The 10953-nt window shown below is 31.5% G+C and overlaps 1 pseudogene across 1 annotated transcript; it reads right to left on the bottom strand.

The window, feature by feature from the left end:
• Positions 1–6501: 6501 nt before the first annotated feature.
• Positions 6502–8981, bottom strand: LOC147388159 (lectin-like; annotated as a pseudogene). Its single transcript, XR_015171159.1, has 3 exons — positions 8419–8981; positions 7592–7709; positions 6502–7160 (listed from the first exon to the last, which is right to left on the bottom strand). The product of XR_015171159.1 is annotated as a lectin-like (transcript).
• Between the last annotated feature and the right edge of the window lie 1972 nt (positions 8982–10953).

Raw genomic sequence — 10953 nt, 5'->3', positions numbered from 1 at the left:
GATTAAAATTCCCAAAAGAAAAAGAAACCAACAAGTTCTATAAAAGGATAAGCTAACAGGTGAAATGTGATCTAAGTAGTCTTTTGACATATGATCTAAGTAGTCTTTCAATGTGAATAAGAAAAGAGGTGAAATGTGTAGTGAATGATTTCAAGTCTGTTGATGTATGTAAATAATATTGGAAGCATGGTATTTGTTGTCCCGATTTGTTTGATAGCTGATCTGAAATATGTGGGTATGAGCCATTGGCTTGCAAGAACAACCTGTGTATCAAAGCTGCAAGCGAGACCAGAGAAAAAAAAAGTAACCTCTCAAGCCACTAGTTAGAATTTATCAAACTAAAGTATTGCTAAACATAATCATCAAGTTAGAATACAAGACTTAAAATGGCAAGGTAGAAAAATAACAAAGATAAATATTTCCATTTTGCGAGCATGAAGAGATCATCCATTCAACCATAGTCCAATTTGTGTTAAGGATGACAAAATAGTAACCACATGTAGTCTTTTAAATAGCACTACCAACAAACAAACTTTTGTTGAATAAATTTATACATCATTAACACAAACATAAACACATCAAAAACAAAAATTATATAAAATGACGGACATTCGCAGTTATGCGAACTCTTTGTAGGCCCTTGACTTTCTTCAAGGATTTGTGACTTCTTCTCTTGCCATTGCCTTTCTTCAGAGAATTGTGTTGGATTTTCATAGTGAAATTGATTATAAGCCAATAGATGCTTCTCAGCTTCTTCAAATTTCTGAAACGCTTTAAAACAACTACCTCTGTATCCATTTGTATACTTGTGACATTCTTCCCACGTTGTGTATATCCCAGGTCTACTCCCAACAAAAACGACATAAAATTTTGTCACCCTAAATACCTGTAAAAAATATACAAATACCTGTAAAAATATAACATTTCAAATAGATGACTAATGAAATAAGTTACACTAATAATAAGGTTAAAATAACTCATTATTAGTGGATAAGTTACATGACACCTCCAAAGATAATTGTTTCATCAACATGCCTATAAAACTATTTTATCTATTTATTCTTAATCAAAATAGGCAAGAAGAGTGAATAGTTGAGATGGGCTAACTTGGTGAGAAAAAAAACTTAGTGAAAAACTTAACCTAAAATCTCCATTCATTTGAATGGAATTCCAAACAAATTGTGACAATTTCTTAGAGAGTCGAACCTAAGATGTAGGAACACTTTCCACACAAATAACACAAATTTATAAGCCAAATCACAATGATTAACTAAATAAATAGCTGAACTATTCAAATCGAACTCATATACAATTCAAAAACCTTATTTCAAATCAAAATCTAGCAAAAAAACATAGAATCTCATTCTTTGGTCTTAAACTTGAATTCAGATCTCAATCCATTAAATCAACAATGAGAAACAAAGAATTCAAATAACTAATGCACTATCATATAGAGAGATAAAAAAGCGAAGAGATGTCGAATGAGATAGAATGAAAGAGTGGGAGAGAGGGTTTCAGCGAGGTAGTTACAGCTAGAGCGAGAGCGAGAAATAATGAGAAACAAAGGGTTTTAGTGAGAGACAAGAGAGCGAGAGAGTTCTACTATCTGATTTTTTTTTTTTTTTAATTGAACATAGGGAGGTAGCACTAAATAGTGCAAAGCTAAAGGATGGCGCTGTAATAAATCGATAAATTATAACTTAAATGCAACTTTCCATCTCATCTGTCTTTTCGCGTCATATCCAACGGTTTGAAACCATTTGTTAAACCATCTGTTAAACAGTGAGGCGTTGAATGCCTCCCTATATATATATATATATATATATATATATATATATATATATATATATATATATATATATATCTCCAAACTTACAAAGTATCAAAGATAATACACACATCGTTATTGTACCATTAGATTCTCAAGTAAGTACTCTCAATAAGGACAGATGTGAGACAACACCAAACGGATTCTTATTTCTTTACTTGTATATAGGAGGGCTTTATAAAGTTACTAATGGAAGCAAATACCCAACCTAAGGGTGGAAGTAAGATGGAGGAAGATTATTCAACCACAAGATTATTCAAGCTAATCTTGTTTGTGTTCTCAACATAATGGTGGAAGCTTATGCAGGCATATCCCAAGATGGCACACAATGGAAAATTTGATATAATCATAACAACTCACTCTTTTCTATAGTTCTTATCCACTTTTAAATGATACAATATTTACATTTAGATGCTTAATGAGAATTACAAAATTATATATGACTACTTCTTATAAATATATAGATATATTTTTGGACCATATAAGAGAACTCCATTCCATTGCACATTAATATACTTCTGAACAAGCTTACCCTAGAAGTGATAAATTAATCATTTATGTTTAACCCAAATATGGATCAACTACAATCACAAAAACAACTGAGACAATATAAAGCAAACTAATCTAACTTTTTTGTTTGAACCAAACTACTTCAACTCATCTCATCACAATCAACATGATCAATGAATCAGGTTTTAAGGAAGATTTTATAATTCTATTAATTAAACAACTAACATCCGAGAATATATAGCATTTTAACAAATAACATTAAAATTAGAATCTGAAACCCTAAAATAATGGAGAACAATCTGAGTTTCGATCAAAAGCCTTAACATACCGTAAGATTAAATAACTAACCTAGCAAAAACTCACGTCAAATCCGAGAGAGATCTAAACTTAGTTGTTGAAATGCGATCGTATATGGATTTCCTCTGAGATAGAAGGTAATTTAAAATGATTAGGGAAGGAGGGGATAAAAAAAATCCTAAAACTTCTTTAACAATGAAGAAAATATTTGCAACCCTAAATTAATTAAGGAAATCTAATATTTAATAAAAAACTTTAACATACTTGAAGATTTGATCACAAACCAAGCAAAGGGAGGGAGATCGAACAAAGCCCTAAAACTTTCGATCAAACTCCAATCAATTCTGCCATAAAACTTGCAAATCGAAATCTGATTGCATCTTCAAAATCACAGATTCTATGAGTGAGAGATCGAGCAAAGATCTTTCGATCAACGTCCGATTGATTTCTTTTCCAAAAAAATTTCGATTGATTTACTTTTCAAAATGAAAAAAGACTCTGATTGATTTTGAGAGAGAGAGGTACACTAGATCGAAACTTAGAGAGTTGATCTTCTAGGTTGAAACTTAGAGAGTTGATCTTCTTCTTGAAATCGAGACAGAGTCGAGTAAGAGAGAGAGATAGATGAGAAAGAGAGCGTGAGAAAAACAACAAATTTGTGAGAGATCGAGAAAACAAACAGAGTAGAGAGAGTATGAATGAGAAAAGAAAGAAGAAATTCGACAATGGCAGAGATCGAGCTAAACGAATGTCTGAGAGGATTTTTTTTAGAGTGACTATTGGCACCCCAACTTTTACTTATTACCGTCAATGAGTCCGTTGAAACGATGATTAAATGATAGCTAAAAATTGTCGAAATTAACGACAACCTTTAATAGTCGTTTTCAGCACAATTGTGACATCGTCGAAAACGCAATATGACATAGTGAGTGTCGACTTCTGTTCTTATCAAAAAAATAAAAGTCCAGTGATTATTTTACTTAGTCTGATGATATTTATTGGAGCGTGAATGATGCATTTGTTGAGAAGAAAGTCAGGATCAGATTGCATGTGGATATATAAGGATTTAATATGTTAATGAATTACCATAATTTTATTTCTTCAGTGACGAAATCTTCCCAGTCGGGGAGAATTGATAGGGACATCAAAGCTTGAAAAAGTAGATTTTAAATTTTAATTAAATATCTGTTTTAGGACTTTATTTATTTTTTTCTTTTTTTGATTTATTTCATGTTTTATTAGTCCATGATCTTAGTATAATATTTAAGAGCAATTTAGTAGTTTAAATTTATCTTTTATTTAAACTTATTATGGTTAAAATATTAGGAGAAAGAAAGTTATGAAATTAGGTTATTTATTTGATATTTTAGTTTTATCAAAATTCTTAGATTTATTTTCTTTATATAAATTGAAGTAGCATTTAAAAAAAATTGATGAATAAAGAATGTGTTTTTATTCATAAAGTGAAGTGAGTTCTCTGTCATTCTCGGTATGATTCCAAGGTACTATTTTTTCAATAATCTTCTCATCTTTCCATTTTTATTTTTTATTTTTTATTTTTTATTTTTGTTAAATTCTTGAATCCATCAAAAATCCTCTTTTCTTGATTTTCTTTTAATCTTTGTTGTTCTTGATTTTCTTAATTATTAATTCTAGATTCTTGATTCTTGATTTTTAATTCTTGACACCTATAGACCTCAACCATTAATCCTTTCTCCATTATTTAAATTTTTTCTTTATCCTACAATAATTGCAATAAAATTTTTACCTTTTGGGTTTTTCTTATCATAATCCACATCATAAACCATTGTAAATCCAATCTCAAATTCTTAATCCTTATCTAAAATCCTAAATCAAATTCCCTAATTCCCCAATCTCTCTTCTTCCCTCTTTGCCCTACATCAATATCCCAATATTTTAGACGAATGTAGTAATGCAAATTAGATAACTATTCACAAGAATCAATGTCCACTAGTGGATGGAAATTCACTTTTGGTGGTAATGGAGTTTCATGGAGATTGAAGAAGTAAATATGTATCACACATTTGATTTTGAAATCAAAATTCATTGACTCAACGGCATGTGAAAGAAATTAGTGGCAATGTGATGGTGAAACAACATTATCTTAGGCTTATAGCCAAACATATGATGGCAACAATAGACACAAATGTCTAAGATATAATTATAATTACTAAGAGATGGAATAATCTCAACAACTGGAGTCAGGTCTGCCCTAGAACTTGGTTAATTCATTTTAAAAGTCTTAAAAAATATGGAGTGTATAAGATATCAGAATGGATGGGTTTAAAACCAATTGCCTAACAATAACTTACAGTAGGAACCCAACCTAATATTTGTTTGTCCAATTTTTAGGTTCAATGGAAAGGACAAGTTGGAATTATGTCATGTATAATTGGACACTATAAATTGCAAAAGAAAACTTTTCATTTCCATCCAAGGTGTAATGGTAGTGCTTTAGTTGTAATAAACAATGGTAGGTGATCATTGCTCTTAATCGATCTATAACATTTTATGTTGTGATGATCCAGTTAGAGAGATATCTTTAATAGATCTACCTATGTAAGTGTGAAAGTGCGACGACCACTTTCAATAAGAAATAATTTTATCATACAAACACTTTTGAGAACTAGGGTACTTATACAATTTATCGGACATTATTATAATTTTGAAGATTGTGTGTGGGATGGTTTTCATTTGTTGTGTAAAATTATACTTAGTTCACTAGAATTTTGACAAACTTTCAATTATTTCCACTAAATGAAGGTTTAAGTCTTTTCAACAACTTCATCTATGCTCAATTTACATTATATATTTTGATTTAAAATTTGATAAATTGTGGGGGATTGTTGGAAATATTTAAATATTTTGAATTTTATTTGTTTTTGTAAATGTTTTTTCTTTTGGAAACTGTAGAAAGTCTTTAAAAACTAACTTGTCTTTCTATTTTTAGTGATTTCTAACGTTGGTTTCCATCCCTAATGGCTGCCAAAGTTTAAATAAAAATATTATTTATTGTCTTTTGTTTTGCACTTTTTTTAATCAAAGGGTATTTGAGGCATCCATTCATTATCCATTTAAGTTAGATTGTTTTTTTCTCTTTAGCACACAATTTTCAATTAACAAATTTGTTAAAAAAACCGTGTTTTTGACTTTTTATTCTTCTCTACAAGTTTTTTTTACTTGATCAAAGTGTTATCGTTATTTTGGTACTTGAAGGAGTGTAATTAGATTCGAAAAGTCAATCCCAAGAATTCAAATTTTATATATTGTATCTTGGAATCCACTTTTTCGATAGCTCGTTGCCGATCAAAGCAGTTCTTTTGAATTTACTCATTGCTTCTCTTTACTTTCAATTTTGTCCAATGGGTTGCTATTTCATCGAAAGAATATCAAGTTCCACAGTGTTATAATGTGATATGCATCAAAATGACAAACCTCATCTGTAGGGTAGTAGTGATGTCGTCCTTGAAGGTGGAGTACAACTTTTTGGTGTGCAATCATACCTATAAAGTGTAAGAGAATTTTTAAGTGATGGAATGCAGCTGGCCTTAAGTGACCTGTAGCTACTCCGTCCCATATTGAAAAAAAAAAAAAACCCCTTTTAATATGGAGTCTGAATATTGGCCAACTTTTTTATTTTTTATTTTATGGAATAGGGTATCTCTGACTCTAGTGGGCTGACCATAATCCATTGGTCTTTGCCCAACCCATGGGACAACTTTATCCATCCAAATTAATCCCCCCATTTTTCCCTTTTATTCAGAGACTTCTGGCCTTACAAACTCATAAAATGGCAATTCTTCACGTTTTAAACTCTGACCAAGAAAGACTCAAATCAAATAGAGAAAGAACGAAATTCATTCGAACCTACTTTCATAAAATCATCAATCGAAGATCTGATCAGATCTTGTGAATAAATATTTAGTGAATGGATGGAAGGACCAGCTCCCTGAGTGCCACATCCCATCCAATACCATGTCATGTCATACCAATTAAGTAGTCACATTGTTGATTTTTAGTAGACCTAAAATGACACACATACATAAATAGATAAAAGTAGAACATAATTACATTGATCACACACGCTTAAATACTTTTGACTTAGTTTTTGTTCCGGATAATAACGCCTTTGATGACAAGCCCTCGTTTCCAATAAAGGCCATCGGTTCCTGACAAAGAGATTTCCATAACTCCTCGTGGATCATTGGATGTTTCGAATTCCCCTATTTTAATCTCTTGCCATTGTAATTTAGGAAGGTTACTTAAATTCTGCTTATGTTCTTTTTTTTCTCCAGAAGGCTGTTGGATGGCAAAGATAATATCAAAATTCCCATCTGCCGATTCTTTAAGTAACACATCAAATGAAATCTCATAAGTAGTTTTTGGAGAGAGGTTTGATATATCGAACTTTACTTTTGCCTCGAGCCAACACACTTGTAGAAGTTCAGCTACAACAATAACTTCACCACTACGAACACAAATACGAATACAAATTTTAAAAAGAAATTAGAAAGTATAGTGTATAATACATGAACCAAAAATATTTCACCATTTGTGGATGTTTAACTATGGTCAGGTCATTGATGTTTCATGAAGGGCATCAAATGTACAGTTGAGATGGAAAGATATTTTTATGTAGAAAATCCCTAGGAATATCTTCCCATCTCACCTGCACCATAGATGTCCTAACTAAAACATTGATCGGGGTTAGAAATTCTTATGTGAATTGGGTCCATGTGAAAAGTTTTACCCAATTGGAGGATAATCTCAAAGGATTTATCTTGGACCAAATTTTTTCAGGGATTGCAACCAATTGATCAAACAAAATTATCTAAGAAAATGGAAGATAATGGCTATTACAGGATGGAAAATGAGATGGCTTATTTATGAAAAAATTAATTTGGTCGATATTTTTTGCTTGAGATACTTAATTACCTTGTTTCTCTTATTGTGGCCAATGCCAATAACGCTTGTCTTGTCCCCAAGTAATCTCCATAGCCCTCGCCGACAACATGAAGCAATTGTGCCCAGTTTTCTTGTCAACCCAGTATTTCTGCATGAACACAAATTTTATAAACAATAAAAAGTACATAGAGTGACCCATGCAAAATGGCTCATATATGAAGAAAAACATTATCATGACCGTGTAAACCGAAATCCAGCGGTCAGTATTTTATGCATATCCTGATAATACATAGGGTGAATTACAATTTCGTGAGCTGAAAACGAGTTATTTACGATTCCGGTCAGTGTTCATTTCAATTACCAAAACGTGAATAATCGTTTTCGTTAAAAAAAATTCAGAACAAAATGACTATTTTGCAGGTTTAAAGTGATAATTTCGCAGGTTTAAAATGAAATTATCACTTTAAACCTGCAAATTAGTAAGTTTAAAAGCTTCCGATTTCGTTATTGTTCACATTTTGATAATTCAAGTGAACAGTGAGTCGGAATCGTAAATTCATCAAAAGTTGATCACTTTTTTGTAAATATCTCTAATACATATCTAAGTTAAGTTTTTTTTTTTTTTTAAATAAACATTTTCTTGTTAAAGGCTTCCCAAATGATTGACAATTCAACTCCTGAATTTAAAATGTTTTGATCAACAAGGAAAAAAATATTTTCTTATAATAGTTTTTTTTTTTTTTAATTCTTAAATTCCGTGATCTACATCCTACATAAAAGAACACATAATGTATGTATGCATGTGGTATTATTCATATAATTATAAAAAAATTTGGATTAGATTTGTAGGGACTTGCCTTTTTCTTATCATCTAAGAACACTCCTGAAAAGAGACAATCACCCACTTTTTCTCTTGAAGCGTTCTTGTACATTTCTTCTGCTTCCTTCATGATGTTCTCAAAGTTGTGGTACTTCATTTCTGCTTCCTTCATGATGTTCTCAGAGTTATGGTCCTTCTGTTCTGCTTCCTTCTTGATGTTCTCAGAGCTATGGTCCTTCTGTTCTGCTTCCTTCTTGATGTTCTCAGAATTGTGATCCTTCTGTTCTGCCCCCTTACAGCATAAAATTTGCCCCATCTTTCCTTGCTATTCTAATTCCTTACCCGTATCTTGCTTATGGTTGGTTTTATAGTAATAAAAAGACCTAATTAACTTCTTTATTAATTGAACATTAATATAATGTCATATCAACTGTGCAATTTACAGTTGTGATCGATGCCAATGGATCCAGTTCGGATCGGAATCACTAACATTGTTTGCTTTGGTTCGATCCACTCACGATTTGTGCCCAATGGGCCATCTTCGACGTGATTTTAAATCCTGGTTTCACATCTTGTGTTGTTCACAAACGATACCAAAATGATTCAGAGGAGTCATCTCAGTCTCAAATGATGTTTAAGACGATTTTAGGTATGTTAATCAGAAAGATTAAAAAAAAAAAAATAGATTAAGATAAAAAAAATAATAGGAAACCAAATCTTGATTTTGACGCTTGTCTGGTTGACGAACAAGACCACACGAACTAATTTGGGCCAGTCATCTCAATCTTGAGGAAGACTTACCTTTATTGCCTTTCTCTTCTTCCCCTTCCAAGATAATTCATTTTTGATCTCACCACTTCTACTGGTTTCCAAAAGCACCCCTTTATATTTATATATATTGCATTTCCTCTTTTTTCCTTCTCCAATAATATCTCTTCAATTTTATTGTCTTCCTCTTTAACCCTTTTAAGTCCAGAAAAAGGTAATCTCTAATATATAATAGACACAACAGTAGATCTCATTCATTTGTCTCAAGATATATACTCTTAAAAAACATATGTGGAGGAAGGTTGTCCCTCTTCCCTTGTCTTCTCTCTCTTTTTTTTCTTTTTAAAAATACTCTAAAAATTATTGTCTTTTCTTTTCTACTCTTTTCCTAAAACACCCTAACAATTTTTTATATTGTTTTTGCTCTTTTTCCCTTTTCCAAATTTATCATTTTCCTCTGTGCTCGTATCGTAAGCACTGATAAACTCTAGTAAATGTTATCCAATTCAATCCCTTAAATCGTATTTAATGTAATAGAACTTTTTTTTTAATCTTTTTTATTATTTTTAATATCCAATATCCTGGGATAGTACCTTTAATATATTCCTATGAATAGGTGTCAAAAGTTATACCGCTTTTTCAAAAGGCTAGGTTTAGCTAGTGGGAAGGCACCAACGCTTTATTCTTTGCTCGTCGATATTTAGTAGTGAAAAAAGAACATTAATTAGAATCACCTTACTTTATTTTCTTTATTTTGTAAGTGGCATTGAGAAAGTTCATCAGCATCTCTTATTTTGTTGTGAACATTAATTAGCATCACCTTACTTTATTCTCGATTCTTTTAAATCGCACAAAATAAAGAAAAAATAGCTGGGTTGATGAGTGAAAATAATTTAGTTTCTCTTTGAACCGGTAAGACCAATTGGAGATGGTAAATCCCTTAAACAAAAAGGATAACATTGATATTTCTCATTCATTTCAATCAAGATACAAGAAATACTAATAAGACATTAGCTTAGATCGCTAGATGTAGTAATATATGGGGTCAAAAAAAAAAAAATCAAAAAAACAGAAGATTTATGTGGTCCTGATAAGCCTTGGAGTGAGTTTCACTATTCTTGATAATGATTATATCCCTAACTTATATTAATTGTAAATTTTCCAATCTCAAAGTGACTATGCCAAAATCCAAAATGTCATATTTATTCTCACATCAAATATTCCATCGGGACCTTAAGGGTGTGTTTAATTTGGTATGAAAAATAATATGGAAAATGCATTTTCCATTGTAATTAATTGTTCATTTTCCACTTTTCTTAGTGCCTACGGCTACAAGCTATGTAAAGAACCTTGAAAAGCCTTGAGAAATGACTTGGGCTATTGGCCTGAGAAAAGTCCCAAGAAGTGCCCCCACCTAGAGTGAAAGATATCGTGGACATCGGCTACGAGCTTGGTGGTTTGTTACTTGTCCAAATAATTATGGGCTTAAATTTGAATCATTCAAACAGGTCTAGGCATTTTCAAGTATTGGTTCAGATTCCTAACAAGGTAAGTCTAGAGGCCACCAAGTTTTGAACACACAACCACTTAACATGATGATAGTGCCAAGTTCTAAATCAGGTTTCCATGACTCCTTGTCCCAATTATTCTTAGAAATTAATTTATTGAATGATTTAGATATACCACTCCAAAGTTTGTTGAATACTTAAGATATCGCTTCTATTTTCAAATTGATTATATAGCCCCTTGACAACATTCGACCTTACGATTCCATAATTTCCTTCAACTTTCAAGCATCCAAAGC

This window comes from Akebia trifoliata, chromosome 13 (genome assembly GCF_017979445.1).
Source record: "Akebia trifoliata isolate Shusen 1 chromosome 13, ASM1797944v1, whole genome shotgun sequence".
In the NCBI taxonomy this organism is placed as follows: Eukaryota; Viridiplantae; Streptophyta; class Magnoliopsida; order Ranunculales; family Lardizabalaceae; genus Akebia; species Akebia trifoliata.
The sequence above is the reverse complement of the archived record's forward strand: the minus strand, read 5'-3'. Positions and strand labels throughout refer to the sequence as shown.